We start from the raw sequence: 15,688 nt of genomic DNA, 5'->3' as shown, positions 1-15,688 counted from the left end.
GAGTTAAGTACTTCCAAGGAAGCCCCACTGTCCATGTGCCCCTCTAGGTCTCTGAGAGGGCCAACAAATTCTGGTGATGTAATTAATCATTGTCAAACCTGTGGCTCATAAATTTAAAAAAATCATTTGTATCTTATTTCCAAAAACTTGTTCGTACGTCAAATGAGAACACAAACTAATGATATGACAGGGTGCACAGTATAGAAGAATATTCAGTTGTACTAAATGTTAACATCCTTTCCTTCAGTCTATTTTTTATTTTTTATTCTTTTTTTTTTTTTTTTCCAGAGTAAGAAAGTGACTCACAGGTCAATAGTAATCGAAAGAAGGAAATGGCTAATGATGCTGAGCTAGCCCAGAGAAAAGTTCTATCTATTTGCATTTCATAGCTAACTAGGAATAAGTAATGAATAGAGTTCCCAGGAGGAGTGGAGACAGGGAGATATAGGCTGTGAAAACTGAGTTAAAATAAACTGAATAGATTATAAAAAAGGCTGTTATTTGAAAAAGGATCAAATCTGCCCTCCTGGAATAGAACCTTTGGAAGCAGTGGGAGGGTGTAACACCACCAGGGGGCAATTGACTAGAAATCAAACCAGTCTACCTGCCTGGATTCTCTTTGCAACTTGTAGTTTCCTAGCCCTATATTGACAGAACAAAAAGCTTAGTTCCTCTACTTGAATCAAATGAGAGTACTCTTTTGGGGGGGAGATTTTATTTGCTCTCTCTGCTGGAACCTGGATCCTCTTAAAGAGAAAATCTTCGTGAAAGTTCAGAAAATGTTCCAGAAAGAGATGCTGAAATATCTACATCTGCAGGAATACAAGACTTCAGAGGAAGGGCCAATGGCTAGCTGGGGCAAGCAGGACTGTCTCATGCTTGGTAGTATGTGAGTCAAGATCCACCCACAGTTTCTCCTATCAACTTCATGCTTTAGGTTGAGCTCTCAGCTAAGAGATGTCAAGAAGGATGACAATATGAAATTGCAAGGGGATTTAGTCTCAGTGTCCTACATGACCAATCTGAAGATAAAATAACAGATTTTCTCTTCAAGTTATAGATCAATGCTACACATATATATTTACCTTTATAGCAGTTGTTTTCGTAAGTGTGCTTTCCATGTATGTGCTCTGTACAGTTTCTGGTAGCTGTGGTGTGCTGTAGTAAAGAGAAAATCTGGGGCTACCAACATGGATGTTTTCTCATGACTTAAAAGCAGTGTTGCCTGCTTAAACCTCCAAGCTAAGAGATGCTTCTGGGTCTTTGACATATTAACTGCACAGGAAGACAATTTTGCAGTCACAAAAATTTATAAAAGTTCCTGTAGTGTGCATAACAATAGCAGTCTATACTAGAAATAGTCAAATAGTAGCACCGCAGTCTATTATCAATGGGTTGTAATGTAACTTTGCAATCAGCTCTCAAGAAAGGTTGTCTTCAATATTCCAAGAGTAGAGTGAAAAACATCATTGAAACTCCATTATATCTCCTTGAATGCTTCCTTCTTTGGCATAGGAAAGAACTTAATAGTAATATGCACGGCTTAGAAACAGATGGAAGTGTGAGATATTTCCAGTAGTATCTTTTTCCTGTACTCTAACCTGCTGCAGGAATAAAATGTCTGAAACGTTCAAAATAGATTAAACTTCTGAGATATCTCTCTGTTCATCCCTAAGCTTTCTACAATAATCTAATCAGGGGAATCCATTACTTTAAATATTGATCAATTTCAAAGTTATTATCATTTAAATATATAGATTTAAGCAACACAATGAAAACCCTCTGCTGTTTCCTTCATCTTTCTCCCCTATTCCTGTGTATCCACATGTTAGTTTTTGCCTCATAATTAATTTAAATGATTTTAAAATACAAAACAAACACATTTTCTTCAGTATTTGAAACATGCTTATGTCATGGTTTTATGATTTTCGGTTATTGGTACTCCACATCATAACATCATGTAGTGAATGTACCTGGTCCTCAGAAGAGAAGGACTACTCAGTCCCCACGGTACTTTGCTCCTCTGTTACCATTTTCCAGCCGGAGGGAAAAGATAAAAGCTCGCAGTATAAAAACTTGCAGATCACGAGACCTTGTCCCTTTTTCCTCCGTCTCTCGTCTTGGCAGCACTTCGCTCTCCAGCCGTCTTACTGTCGGTAGTAGAGTAAGGCCTACCTTGATTTTGGGACATTATCTCTCTCTGTATTGGATTTATCAGCTTAAATTGTAATTATATTGTACTATAGTGTGTTGTTTTGCATTCCGATATCTTATTTAGTAAATTAGTTTGTTTCTCCTCAGATTGTTGCCGCTGTTCTTTGCTCTCAGGGCCATCTCCCTACCCTTTTCCCCTTTCCCCTTTTCCCGGGACGTGGGCCCGTGGGTCCCCCGTCCCCTTCGTCACGGAATCGGGCCTAACGCCCGTAAACCGTTGACAGCTTAAAAAAGTAAACTAAAAAATACTGAAGGTTTTGCATTCTAGGCACTTACAGGAAGACAGAAGGAGAAAGAAAAATGAAGAAGTTTACTTAAGAAATTATTTCAAATTTAACAATAATAAACTTTCCTCAGATGATTTTATTTGCAAAAGTATACTGAGAGTGTGACACTTCATCCAAGTAACAATACAATTTGAGGCAAAGATAAAGATAAGTTCATCTTATTCATTTCTGAAGAGTGTCTCAGTTTTACACACATTGAATTCCTGCATTTTTTGTGTGAAATGATGCAAGATGCAATCTGTTCTCTAGTCCACTATACCATTCCAGTGTTACTTTTTAATTCGTGCTGATTAACCGCAAAATTTTGGATAGGAATTTCATAGAGTCACATTTCAGAAGTGGCCAGTATAAAAAAAAAAAAAGTATCCTTTAGGAGAAAAAAACTACAGTAGTTTTCAGAGGTCACATCATTTTTGCTTCAATTGTTTACTGTGATAAACTCTCTTAGATTTTTTCCCCCGTCTTAAATAAAAGTTCATCCAGTAAAAACAGAAATACAGAATACTTTTCAGAATCATTGGCATAATCCATGTGTGAACATATGTGCAAAAATACATAAATGTTTCCTGAGTACTTCATTTAACTTACATAGCAATCAAATTCTGCCTGATAAACGCATAATAAAACAGTATGTATTTTCTATTAATTTTCTTCAACTTCTGAGGAAAGACTCTAGGTACTTCTATACTATATTTCTGAGCTTTTGAGAAGGAAAAATATACTTCCAAGAGTCTTTCAAAAATTGTATTAACATACAAGTTGCCCTGAGATTTCTTTCAACATCAAAGTAAACCGGAGTTAATTCTCTTGCATCCAGCTGCATTTGGTGCTATGTTCACCACAGTGAGGAGGCCCTTTTCTATATCCATCCTTCACTACTTATGTCAAACAGTTTACAGATAGGCAATATAAATTCAGACAGAGCACTAGGAATGCCATCAATGAGTTTGGGAGTTCACATTGTGTTTGTGTGAGGTCACCATGTGTTGTCTTCAGTGATCAATGGTCTCATGAATGCTTTTAAAGACAGAGGTTACCCCCAGTGCCTTTAGTTAATCCGTGTTAGGTTATGTTTTATTAGGATGGTCCAGGCAATTCTTCTCTCGCATTTTTATGTAATGGATCTCTGACTGTTCAATTTTTTATTATTATTATTACTGCATCTTTTTCCTTTACTAATATCAAGAAATTAGGCAACCTGCTAGATAAAAGATATTTAAAGTTACTGTGACAGATGTAGCAGAGGTGAAAAGGTTATACCTATTAATAAACGAAGTTTGAAAGCCTTTTAACACCATCTTTCATATCATGCTTATCTGAGCTTTTGCACAAGATGACTTCTACCGACTTATTGGGGGNCAACAATATAATTTCTACATTGAGAGATGAAAAAATAAGTAATTGCTAAGAGTTTTATGTTGTCTTCCTAAATGAATGAATGAAGTGCTGATGGTACTGCAGTTAGCATTTCACTTGGATATGAAATGCAGTAGATTTATTTTGGTCCCAATGGGTGCTGACATTTTAACCCACTTATCTCTGATTTATTCACTCCTTGACAGTCCCAAAAAAGTGATGCATTTTGCCTGAAGGCTCTGTAGGTGAGGAAAGTTGACACATGCTTTTTTATTCTGCAAAGGGGGTGATCTCCTCTGCAGTCCAGTGGATGAAGCAGGGGAAAATGGAAAAGGAAAATATTTGTGATAAGGATTTTTCTTCTTTTTCAAGTTCCTTGGGTTTGTTGCATGAAGTCTTTCAAATTTATCTGGCCTTTAAAGGCTGAATTTATATCAGTATCTAGAAAATGATCAGTACTAAACAACAGATTTAATAAAAAGATTTTTGTAGCATGGTAATGCCCAAAATAATCTATATATTCTAGAATTACCAGTTAATTTAATTTTCTACACTAATAAAAAATACTGAACACGTCTATAAATACAACTATATATTGTTTAAGACTAGATGAAGAGACATTCTCTATTTACACACTTAGATAAATCCCAACATTTGAACTCATGTTGGCCAAATTCCAGAGTCTGAGGTTTGATTTAACGCTGCATCAGGAAAGATGCTGGTGTAAATCTTAGTGTAAAGGACATCACAGAATTACTGTGAAAAAACATTTGATATTATATTCCTGGGCTGTTTATGAAGATGGGAGTATAAAAAACACAAGGAAAAATTAATGAGCAGGATATGCCAATAGTGTATTTGAAGACAAATGTCTGGATTCAGTAATTCTGGGAGGAAGAACAGGATTCCAGCATCTCAGCTGGGAATGCATGCAGGAGCTTGCTTCTCTGCACCTGTGTTTCTAGCTAGCTTACACTGCTTGATGTTTTGTAACACTTTGGCCATTGTACTGTTGTTAACACTCTTGAAAGTATGTTTATATACAGTCTTGTTTATGCAGTGTTTCAGGATACACTTGAAGCTAGATAGAAGTAACCTTACCTGAATTGAGACCTAACTGGAAATGTGCTCCTGAGTGAACACAGACCTTTTTCTCCAGGGCTTGAAACATCAGCTGCCTAAGTAACCGATCTCACCTCAGATTCTGGCTTGCCTGGTAGATGGATTTTCTTGCCAATTCTGCGCTAAGACATATAGAATGACAAATGCAGAATCAGGAATCTAATCTATTTTCTGAATGACTGTGCATGTGAAACTGGAGTTAAGTATTCTCTCTCTTTACAGTATAGTAAAAAATATAGTAGCTAATTTCTGACTGGAAATAAGCGTTGCTTAATTTTCTTTCAAATGAAATAAACTTAATCACATTTTTGGTGTTTCTTCATCTCATTTATAGCTTAGGGAGTGAAAAACTTAGATTTTTCTTTTAATCACCTGTTTCTTACGAACATCTGCAATATAGCAATGGTAATTCAAAGGCAAGTCCATCTAAAATAAGGAAAAATAATGCTTTAATAATAAATTGATAAGCTACCTTGAAGACTGGCATTTTCATATTCATACAAAGCTATACACTGGTTTTGCCGGACTTGGTTGTCACCGAGTGATAGAGGTGATCAGTAACACAGGGAAAGCTGAAATCCTGAGCGTTTCCCCTTCATATTTACACCTCTGCAGTTACGTATTTCTTTTTCATCTGAGACTGTCCAACTAATTCAGAACTATGAAAGCTAAACAGTTTAATCTGTTTTCCAATAGCATCAGGGCAAAATTGACTGCTGACTGACTGCAGTGTAGATGCGTAGGGTCTGGGTCTGATCCAAGTCTATGAGTCAAATGACCCACAGCCACAGACTCCACTGGAAACTGGATTACACCATTACCTGCAAGCACAATCAGAACAGGAGATGCTTAAGTGTGTTCAGCAAACCTAGCTATGAATCTCTATTTGGGAGGTGCTTTAACATATAATTTAATTATTTTTTCACTGCACACAAGAAAGTAATGGTTTGTTCTTGTTGATAAATAAATTTCTCCTCAGAGAAGAAAATCCTTCTACTAATTTCTTTTTCCTCAGCATTTCTGCTTAATACTTCACAACAGTTCAACTATAATTAGCCACAATAATTCTTCCCTGGCCCTTAATGAGTCTTCCAAAAATTAAGAAAATGAAACCTTAAAAAAGGATTTGTGACCTGGATGACACTTTTTAGGGAAAAAATCCGGTACAGTGTGCTTAATTTTTTTTTATGAAATATTGCCAGCCACACCATTGCTTTGTCGCATGCAATTCCCAGACACTCAAGAGACTGTCCCAAAGCAAACAATATTAATGATTAGATCCTTCACTTGTTCTCTAGTCAGTACATTAGAACTGAGATTCTCTGTACTCACAAAGAGAAATTAAAAGCATAAATAATACCGTTGTCAGATTTTTATTCCTTTTTATGCATTCTTAATTATTGAAAAATTTTAAGCATAAGACAATAATCTTTGGTAACTGCATTCTCAAAGACAGCTATCTAAAGTGCAACAAGTTTGTCATCTACAATTTCTTACCTCCAAGTTCCAAAACTAAGGTGTCATAAAGGAAATCTGTACTAAAATGAAGCTATAAAAACCTATATGAACTGTTGATGAAAGACACTACTGTCATACAGATCTTAATGAACATGTAGATCTCTTCTCTCTGGAGACTTGTGAATAGGAAAATAGGCAGCTTCCTTAAAAGAAATGATGTTTATTAGCAAGTGTAAAAGCATAGTGACTTAGGTGCTTCTACAACTCCTGTTACCAAAAAGTTACAGCAATTCAAAGTTTTCAGAGTGTTCTGTGAAGCTGTGAAGAACTGTCATTCCCAATTTTGCAGATGAGGAGGGAAGAAAAGGGCATTATAGCTACATTTTATGTCTCTGAGCCATAAAGAATTGCTATCTGACTACCCTCAGGAAAGTCTGTGGCAGAACAGCTATTGAATCCAGCTTTTATAGTGGTCCTGACCAGCGGATGGTTCTTGCTCTCCTCCCTTTGGTAAAGGGATTATAAAAATGCAAATATACCTTTTGGGGCCTCAGGACAGTTTCCCCGCAGTAGCTTCTACCACTGTCTTGTACTTTGGTGCCTCTCTCCAGTGTCTTAATTTGTCCCTGTGGCTTTGTAGATACCTCCCTCTACTTTCATTCAACTCAGCTCTAGCTGGAATTTGGCACTGTGATTCCTAGTCTGCCTTTCGATTCTGGGAAGAGGAAAGGACAGATCATTAGTTCTCAGTATTTTTCTCGGTGGATAATCGCAGACAGAGAAATTAGTCCTGGGTCAGAGGGCTTTACTTTGCCGACAGTAGGAGGGTCTGACTTCCATTGAAGCAAAAGCAAGCCCTCTGAGAATGCCTCAGCACAAGCAATGGGTCTAATTGCCAGCAAAGATAATTTGGTGTAAAATTATAGGTCTCATGTCTGGACAAATATTCTGAAGCATTCTCTCTCCAACAATTCTGTGGTACAAACATACATTCTCTGCAGAGCTCTGAATTCAGGAGAGATTTTTCGTGGGGAAACAAGGCTAGAAGCATCAAGCTCTTGGCACTCTAAGTGTAGATTGGTTTTGCTGACTGCAGCATTTTAAGCCTCCTATTACCCCTCATATTTGGTAGCACTAGTAACCCCTTAGTGTCTCAATACTTTTGTGATGTCCAGATCCTGGTGTGCCATGAGCAATAGGCTGGGGTGACATCAACAGTGGGGATATCTTCCTTCTTTCTTCCCCTCCATTTGCTTCAGTACTAGGGGTCTCTAGTCTGTATCCTCCAGAAACTCTTATTCTTGATATATGCTTGTAATACCCACTCAGGAGACTCAGCAGTATAGCTTGAAGTAGGGTTAAAATAAGTTAGTAGCACAGCATAAGTAGCCTGAAATTTCTGCCCAAGAATCTGTGTAAATACCAGGCTCCATGTTGCCACAAATGACTGGCTACAGATTTTGGACTGGTTAGTTTTAAATCCTATCACATATGAATTCAGTATAATCTGCTGCTGCAGAAGGGTAAACTTAGCCATAGTTTAACTGGAGCATTATGTGTTGTGAATCTGTCCAGATAATTCAGTTTGACCACCAGTATAGAACAACTTTTCATTCAAAGGCTTTTGTTTTACAGTCTCTATTAAGTTTACTTAATATAGGTTACCAGATACTCCAGGGAGAATCAACTGCCATCTCTGTTTAGTTTTGTCTTTGCAGAAATCAAATTAAATAACACATCTAAACCCTTAAAGCAACGTGTCAGTGTCTGTTCTGGCTCCATTTTCACTTGCTCAGCAGTTTTTAGGATGAGAAACCTCTTCATGCTTTCTCAGAAATTCACTAAAGATTAGTTTAGATTCACTAACAAGGGAGCTTGGTGGAAACTCCACAATGTTCCAATTTTCCACTTCTTTACCACAGATGTATTTTCTACCTATGGCAATTATATGCATTGAATGGATCATAAAATGGCATTCACTAAATTTAATTTACAGTCTTTCATATATTTCCAAGTTAACTTTTGATTTTGATGGAAAAAGACATAGCCTTAAACCCATCAAGCATTCTTAAAGATACTTTTTAAAGTAAATTTATCTTCTAACAGTGAAATATGAATAGAATCTTTGTGAAGTTAGGAATGCCAGAATTTCAACAGTAAAGTAAGCTAAAGACATTATTTTTATAACTCATGAAAATGAGTTTAGTCAGGTCTTATCCTAGAATTTGAGCATAGCAATTTCAATGGAGATATACAGATACAGTAGCACTCAGAAAGAGTTATTGTGCCTTCAAATTGAATCCGTTTTTCCCAAAGCTTTTTGGCTGATACAAAATGGACTCTGTCAGAGACAATTATAGTATACTGGACCCTGCCAACTGTGAAATACAAAGCACAGCCAGCTTCTTGAGTCTCCTGAAAACATGCCTGCACTGTCTTTTTAAAATAGTGTTTGTCTAATTGATCTTCATATGATCTTTCCAGAAAGATACTGGTGGCTGCTATGATGTGTATTTTCAGGAGCTAGGACCATCACTCAGTGAAGAATTCACACAGAAGACAGATTTAGCAAAACTAATTTAAGTTGATGATGAAGATTAATAGCAACAATGAGAAACAAATGAAAATATCCACAAACAACAACAAAAAAACAACCAACAAACCAATCAAAACCATCATCTAAACAAGTTTACCCCTCAGAATATGTCCTTCCTTGACCATTTGAGATCAGAATTCCTTAAAGTTCTCTAGAGGAAAGATGAAGATGAGGACATATATTTGTGGATGTGATGATGAACTGGTAGGACACTTCCATCAGGACATTCACATTTTCTGGGGAGCCAGGGAGAAGCATTATAGTCCTGACAAAGACAATGAGTATCCCACCAACTGCTATCAAACAAATAAGACAGAAATTAAAACTTTAAAAAATTATTGTTTTCCCAGTAAACTAGAAATATGTAATAATAAATACTTGTATTACGAGTAAAACTACAACTTCTAAGATAGAACTGCTTATCCACAGTTCAGAGGAATGTGACTGATAACAACTTGTAAACTTCTTACCAGTCTTTCTAATGTACTGTAAAATTGTGAGCAACATAAAACAAGCTATTCGACTTCCTTCTAGCTTTTTATTTTGTAGTTTGATTCTTATTCCATGGATAGAAAACTCTTGACCAGCATGCATTTTTCCTGTGTTTTCATAGAAAGTTACATGATTTTTGACTGAATGGTAATGATAGTGTGCAGAAGAAAGATTCAGGGCTAATGTTACCAATGAAAGACAGACTGGAGCTCTCATATATGTAACCTGTCAAAGCACACTACAGGTACAAGATATTTATAAATGTAAACTAAAAAAAATACCTCCAAAAACACCCTTCTCCACTGAAGGGAAAAACAGACAAATAACTAAAGACTCAAGAAATCTATTTGGATGAAAATAGAGTACTAGACAGAATTGTTAGGTATGGTCCAAGTGGATCTTATTTATAAATAAGTTGACACTGACAGTAATGCTGCTGGAGAGAGATGTTGATATAGCTGAACCCTTGGAATGAACTAGTAGTGCATTTATTTATTTAAGAAACTTTACAACAACCCCACCACCAAAAATGGGGCATCTGAATAAATATCTTTTTATTTTCGTAAAGTATTTTTATTGAACAGTAAATGACAAAGGATTTTGTATCTGTGTAATATGCTTGTTCATGTGCAGATACGTGAACTTCCAAACAATCAGATTTAATCTTTTGGTATCCATAACAGTTTTGAGCAAATAGATCAAAACAGCTCAATTTCAATAACTTCTCACATTTTTTTAGCTTTTCAGTTTAGTATCTTTACTAACAGCAGAAGTATATCAGTGCTATATGTTTGATGGAATACACTGACACAGACTATTTTCACAATCTTTTCTATAATTTGTATTTTATAATTCATAATTTCGTAACACCAGATTTGTACCACTCACAAGCAACAATCTTTGAACTTATTTACCTTAATTCCTAAATGAGAAAACTGGATCAGAGCTGGCTCTGCTCACAGGAAAGACTGATGGACTCTTACAATTTTTCTTGGAAAAAAAGAGTTTGGGAATATTAGCAACAGCTGGAAATAGCAGTGAGAGCCAGCAGTTTGTGTCCAGATAGGTCTGCAGCTAAAAAGCAATTTTTTTACTCAGGGCCCAGTCTAAACATCTTTGTTTTAGATAGCCTTACAGACCGATATCAAATGAGTAAACTCACCCAGCTAGGTAATGTCAGCCTTTCACATCCCAGAATGCACTATATTCTGCCCCAAATTTGGCAAACAAGTGAATTAGGTGTGAATGCACATCTCACACTTCCTTCAGCAGGAAACATTGCACAGGCTCTGCTACCTGAGGTCCAAGCTTCTGACTAAATGGAGAAAGCCACATCCATTTGTTCCATATATTTATGGATAGTAAAACAATCTCAATTCAATAATATTCAGCCAAGGTAAAAGCTATCTATAACATTTCAATTAAATACATTTCTTAGGTATTCTCAAAAATTATAGGAGGCAATCAGACTTGACTAAAAATGCCTTGGGATGTTGGCTGTTTCTAACTTGAGGCAGCAAACTGATGTTTAGGTGACTGCTTTGCTATGAAACCAATCTCTTCTTAATGACAGCTACCTTCCACATTCTCCTACCACTGGAAATAAGAGAAGTGCAAAGAAATTACTTCATAATAAAAATAATGTTGATATTTTGTTTAATGTGAGTGAAGTTTAGTTTCAGATGGAAGGAATACGCTAGATAAATAAGAGATACCTGTTTGTGTTAGATTCTCAGCGGGTTTAGATATGTGCTGGCCCACTGAATTCTGCTGAGTGGCAGATTACCTGAAACTAGTAGCAAAAACCTGCCTGCCTTCTCAATTCTATAAATTATTAACACAGAATCAGCAAGACAGTACAACAGCTAATTGGCCCCTCTGGTCAATTCTCAATGGTCCTGAGGAGTTCACTGGTTTCAGACAAAGGTTTCTGCTGAGCTTTAGGCCGAAATATTCCCAGAGTTTTAACAAGTTCATGCTATTTATTTGCTTTTTTAAATAGCATGTTACAAGGCCAAGCCTTGGCAAGGAACAAAGAGGTCAGTAATTTGCTTGGTTAGGCAAAATGTGAGATTTAAAATTGGCTTCTAACATGGATTAGGTCTTCAAATAGTATTTTTTTTTTTTTAAAAAAACTGCAGGCAGGCAGAATATCAACTTTTTTATAATTTGCAGTTATAAATACGGGAATTTATCTGTGAAGTTAAATGTACATATAAATATTTGAGTGGATAATTCCAAATAAGTCATTTTATTATTTGGATATGAAGTATTAACATCCCATTTTATGGTTCTTTAAACATGCACTGAAATTTATTTTAAATTGAACAATAATGTTTCTTATTAAAATTGTGAAGTTTCATCCAAGAAATTATTCAGCCAAACAAAAGCTAAGTTGATGAAAATTTTAATCATGAAAAACACCTTAAGAATAAACTAGGAACTGAGGTTTTTTGGCTTTTAAAATAAAAACAGAGACAACAGATTTTACTTTATCTTTTAATAATAGCACTTTAATATCCAAGATGAAAACACAGTCAATTTCGATTACTATAAGGGAAAGAAATACTAAAGTCACTGTGTGCCTTTGTATCACAAGTTAAGTAGGAGTAAATGTTTTCAGATCTAGAATTTCTCTTGCAGGTAAAATCAGGTTATTAAATATATCGATATATTCATTAAGTTACATATTTATGAATGTAGAAACATCCAAGGCTGAAATATCTCAACATCAATTGATTCATAAACACTTTTGGAAGTACTAATATGCATGTGAACTTGATGACACATTTGTATGAGTATAACAGGTCCTATGGGACTGTTTGAGTCCTCCAAACAGGTTACCCAGACTGTTGATTGTAGTTTTGCTGGACTAGGTATATGTTAAGGTGAAAATTAAACATTTCACGTGGCCTTTTCATACACTGGTCAGAAAAACAGAGGCAGCCTGAGTATGTATACTGTAGGTCACAGATGTTAGGAAATACTGAAGAGTGCTGCTGGTTTGTTGTTTCTAGGAATTAGTGAATAGGTCACATATTCACGATCAAGACACTCCTAAATCCATAGATTTTAAAGGTGATAATGAAGGGAACCCTGAGTTTGACTTCACCTGTTTTCCAGAACTGCTCTTAATTCTTTAGAAGCTGTTTTTCTACTGACTGTAGACTGACATTTCAAGGAGTAATTTTAAAGTAAACTCTTCCATAGTAAAAGATTTTATTCTTCTTCTAAGTACTTCTATTTAAAGACAAGTTCACAGCTTCAAGATAGTGTGTATTCTAGAACTATCGGTGACTTCAAAAGCAAAAAAAAACTGAAGAACCTTGAGACAGCAACATAAGTAGTCTTGATTACTTTTTAATTTTTTTTTTTTTTAATGGTTGGAACAGTAGATTTTAGATAAAGGATTGATTTTTCTGCTTAAAATGAATATAGAGACAACATCAAAACTTCTCAAGGGAAAATTCAAAACCCCAAAATTTTATAGGATAGCTCGCAGCATTTCAAGATGGGAGTTTATAATATCAATATAATAACGATATAGGTAACACTATGTAGTGATCAAAAAGATCAACACAATGGAAAAGGCATTACAAAAGATGTGGAAGGACTGGCATAATAGAAAAGTGCTACAAAGGAAGGGAAGTAGGTCACTCACCCCAGAAGATCCTGGGTTCACAGAGAAAAGCTTCACCAAAGAGGCTTTTTGGTGGCAGTCAGCCCTTAAATGAGGCCTAAGAGGGGTGGAGCCTGGCTCCACCCCTTCCGGTCACACAGGTGAATTGCCTTCACCTGTGCTCCCAGGGCTGACTGGGTTTTTTCTTCAGGTGCTCAATCAGTGGTTCAGGCTGTGACTCAGCAGTTCCCATACACCCTATAACTTATATTTTGTCCTGACATTTTGTATAAATCCAAATCTAAATTAGTTACCTAAATTCTTTGTTGTATGTATCCCACTTCTAAATGGGATCTACAAAGGCAATAGATGCACTAAACACAGATACTGATACTAGGTACACAGAAAAGTGGAAAGGTTTGCATTCACAACATGAAAAGAGTCAGGATTCTATTACTGGGTCATCTTCATGGGTTTCAGAAAGATGACTTCACTAAGAACCAGCCTTACCAGTCTTAAACTAATCCTGTTGTTTTTTAATTTGACGTTTTTAGAGTGCATTTTCCATTAAAGACACAGACTCTGCAGAAAGTGTTTACAGTCAAGAAGTGTCCTTTCCATAATTACTTTTTATTAGTTTTTTTTTTTTAAGACTTTCATTTTGAAATCATACTGCCTAAGATGACTGAAATATTGTAATATTTTTTTTCACCAAATAAAAAAGTTTCTTCAAAGGAAAATGAAGAAACATATACAATCATTCACCAGGAAAAGTTTGCACAACTTAGAATGTCTAGCCTTCTTAATGTAAGTTACGACCAGTTACAAATATTTCATGAGCCAATTATTACTCATTCTCAGAAGACCCTAGTCAATATTTTCCATAGTTACTATTTATAAACTTTCTCTTTTACATTAATGGGGCTTTACCTAGCTCTAAGTAGAAACACTAGTAAGCTCACTTGCATAATAGAGGTTAAAATAAATGAGGATTTTAATGACTGTTTGGAAGAGAGAAGGGAACAAATACAAATAAAAATTAGTATACAGCTTTCTTCTTTCATAAACGTGAAATAATAAAGCAAAAAAATCCAGGTCTATTTTATTTAACAAGATTGTTGGCAGTGTACGCTATATCCTTAAGTCTCTTGATATGGACACTGATAGTATATACAATTTCAGTCCTTTTCTGACCTCATTCAATCTGGTTTTGAGGTGTCATGTGGAGAGCAGTCTCTTTTGTAAGGCTGTGTTTCTCTGGGTCCCTGGTAGAAACAAAGGCAGCTCTCTGCTCCTGCAGAAAGGCAACCTCAGACTGCATTTTCAGCAAGTATCAAAATGGTGGGTATTTTCACAACTCATTTCCGGTTCCTTGTATCTGAAGCTGTGGACCAAAGAAGCTATCTGACAAACAAAATTTATCTTTCTTAAACGCATAACAAATAAAAGGAAAATTTGAAAAGAAGAATAATTATCTGTATATACATTGGGAAGCAATGAGGAAATTGTATAGTAAGAATCAGTGTCAAGACTTCTTGAAAGAGGGAGGATAATTCAAACTCCTGGAAATAAAAAAACAGTCCTGTGGTTTCATCTTTGAGGAACAAACATGTGAAATCATACATTAATGAGGAGAGACAAAAAAAATGCAACTGGTATTTTACCAATATGTCCTCACAACCAGCTTGGCCTGAGGGCCAGGCTAGTAAATGAGGTATCTTCATTGGGAACTTTGCTGTCATGATTTGCAACTTGCCAGTGCTCACACAAAATAGCCTTACAGAATCTGGGATTTCTTCTTATTTTAGAGCTGACACATAAGACATGAAGCCAATACCACAAACTTTTCTATTAAACAGAACAGCAATGAGATATAAGCTTCTGGTGTCCTGATCACATGCCAAATAAGTTTAAACACATTCTGCCAACCTAAATCCCTTTGGCAGTTTCAGCTGCTTCAGTTACTCTTTGCATCTCCTTCTGAGGCTGGAGTCTACCACTGAATTCCACTGACTCGCATCCAGGGGCAGATTTGTCTGCTGGAAATGGTTGAGTACCATAGTGTTACTGGCCCACAACTGATTTGTTCATTGCTCTGAAGTTATGAGGAATTTTAAAAAGGAATAGAGAAGAGGAATAGAGAGCAAGGAATAATAGAGTATTGACTTCTGAAGCTTGCAGAGAACTTTTCACTATATTAGGGTCCTAATTACATTTCTAAAATTCAGAGGCTGTGATGCCTTTACAAACTGCTGACATTTTCAGTTTTCAAAATCTGGCCAGCCATAACCTGCAATTAGGGGATTAATAAGGACTTCCTTATGAAGATGAATTCTTGATGAGACACAGATGCTTGTGAGGACCATACTCATTTAAAAATGTAAAAATTTAAGGAGCTGAATTTGTGTTCTTCCAAACATCATCAGGGTTTTTGGTATTTATGTTCAAAGTGCTGATGAATCTATGAGGCTAGAGACAGAATAAATTAGATAGTAAGTATATTACTTTTACACTGTATGTTTATTACCTGTTGTTGTTCATGCA

This window comes from Numida meleagris, chromosome 2, assembly GCF_002078875.1.
Source record: "Numida meleagris isolate 19003 breed g44 Domestic line chromosome 2, NumMel1.0, whole genome shotgun sequence".
Taxonomy (NCBI): Eukaryota; Metazoa; Chordata; class Aves; order Galliformes; family Numididae; genus Numida; species Numida meleagris.
The sequence above is the reverse complement of the archived record's forward strand: the minus strand, read 5'-3'. Positions refer to the sequence as shown.